At 44.4% G+C, this 1,909-nt stretch overlaps 1 protein-coding gene across 5 annotated transcripts in view; it reads left to right on the top strand.

Annotated features, from left to right (window-relative positions):
* The first annotated feature begins 1,799 nt into the window (after positions 1–1,799).
* The window catches only part of PSEN1 (presenilin 1), a 29,337-nt gene continuing 29,227 nt past the window's right edge, over positions 1,800–1,909 (top strand). For 2 of the 5 annotated variants that reach the window (XM_026078785.1, XM_026078782.1), the window contains exon 1: positions 1,810–1,858. The gene's annotated coding sequence lies outside the window, so the exon portion shown is untranslated. Of the gene's footprint in view, positions 1,859–1,909 lie in introns of all 5 variants that reach the window. The other 3 variants (XM_026078783.1, XM_026078780.1, XM_026078781.1) reach the window with 3 other exon arrangements.

The raw sequence follows: 1,909 nt of genomic DNA, 5'->3' as shown, positions 1-1,909 counted from the left end.
AACTTAGTATGGCTGTAAACATACCTTGAGTGGTGTAGTTTTTAATTGTAATTAATGATTAAGGGAAAAAAATCCCATGTTTGAATATGCAAAATTACAAATTAAAATGCAGACCTGCAGTATTATCAGTGTGAGGTATTTTAGTAGTGTGTCACCATAGATTAAAAGGGTATCAGTAATATAGAGAATTGTCTGGTTCACTTGAATGGCCACATTCTTAAACTGATAGAATGGTTTTATTCAATTGATGGTTATGCTGCTTTGCTTGTTTCAGTCTAAAATGGGTTCATTTTAAATGTACTTCAAATGCATACAGCCTGTGAAAACTTGGTATTTCTGTCAAAGAGCACATGTAAAAATGTRACTCTAATGTGTGATACTTCTGTGTCACTTAGATCCATTTTCTCATTGGACTGTAGTTGAATAGTTAAATACGTCTGCCTTAAACATGCAGAATGCAGCATGGTCTCTCAGTAGATTTTGCTGTTTGAATTGGGTGTTAGTCACCTGTTAGGTTAAGTGTCCTTAAAAAGGAAGTGTGGATTACTCAAATACCGTGGATAGTAAGGCAAGTTTCAGATTTGAAGTTACCTTCATCTCCTCCTAGAATGGAGTCACAGCTCTACCATAGGCTTCTTGAAAAGAGAGGTTTTAATAGTATTTTCATTTTTGAAGTATAAAGATCATTTCAAGTTTTTTGTTTTTGTAATGCTTTTTTGTGGGAGCATTTTAAAACAGATTCACTGGCTTATATGACTTAAATAACAAATTAACAAAGTTCATAGTGTGTTTTCTCTTAAAACCCATTTCTATTTTGGTAGCTGATCACATAAGACAACCTTCATCTTGCTATGCAAAAGTGTGGGGGGGGAAGCCACTCCTTCATAACCTCCTGTTTTACAAAGGAATTATTCACAGGTGTGTGGCTAACAAGTACTTTCTAATGTTCAAGGAAAATAAAACATGAAAACAACAGAAAACAACTGTTAAGCCAGTCAACTCAATAGGAGAGGCAAGAACACTTAAATAGTTTTTGCTGGTCAAATGAAATCCTCCAGTAACTTCTACTGTTAAACAAGGTGCACAGGTGCTTCAGGTAAACATTGTTTTAGGCTTTTCAGGCAAGCTGCTTTTGTACAAGTGCCAAAAGCAACTTACTGGAAGTGAGAAAATTTCACATGAATTTCTTCCACAGGAGTAGCAAACAACAGACCAAAAGCCAGATTTGCCTGGCAGAAGCACCCTTGACTGAAGTTTCAAAGAGTGCTCACTCCAGTATCATCAACTAAATTTCTTCTGCAGTTCAGATTTGGTCMCTCCATTGGCTACCAGGACTCTTAATGATCTGCATTTTGTTTTTTCAGCTAATAACTATGCTTTCAGGTTTTTTTTGCCCYAGGTAATCATCTTGAGATTTCCCATTTTTGCTTAATGACAAGCTTTTAGCTTGTTCTTTCAGAAAGGCTGGAGCCTTCCTTGTGCTGGTACGGCCATGGGTGCCGCTAAGAAAGGGGGGYGAGGGCGGGGCGTCCCTGTGCTTCAGCTAGGGACGCGCAGGAGGAGGTAGCGCTGCCGGCCTCTGCATGGGGAAGGTATCGCAGCTGTGCCTTCCTCCTGAGCTTGTTTCAGTGACTTGATTCTGCTACACTGTGCTCCGAGGCTTTCCGGGGGGAGGAGGCCGCGCGCAGCGCAGCGCCGGGCCCTCCCGCGRGCGCCTCCCGGGCCGGGGTCCAGCGCGACACCACCCGCCGGGCCGGAAGTGAGGTCACGGCGGGGCTGGGCCGGGGCCGGAAGCGCTTGGGGCCGGGCTGCGGGAAGGCGAGGAGCCGGTGGCGGAGCGGCGGGAGGGGCCGTCCAGGTCGGTCGGTCAGCGGCGGCGCTGGGGACGGGGCGGGACGGGACACCTGTG

This window comes from Apteryx rowi, unplaced genomic scaffold (assembly GCF_003343035.1).
Source record: "Apteryx rowi isolate R43461 unplaced genomic scaffold, aptRow1 scaffold_488, whole genome shotgun sequence".
NCBI lineage: Eukaryota > Metazoa > Chordata > Aves > Apterygiformes > Apterygidae > Apteryx > Apteryx rowi.
Note: the sequence above shows the minus strand (reverse complement) of the source record. Positions and strands in the feature narration are given on the sequence as shown.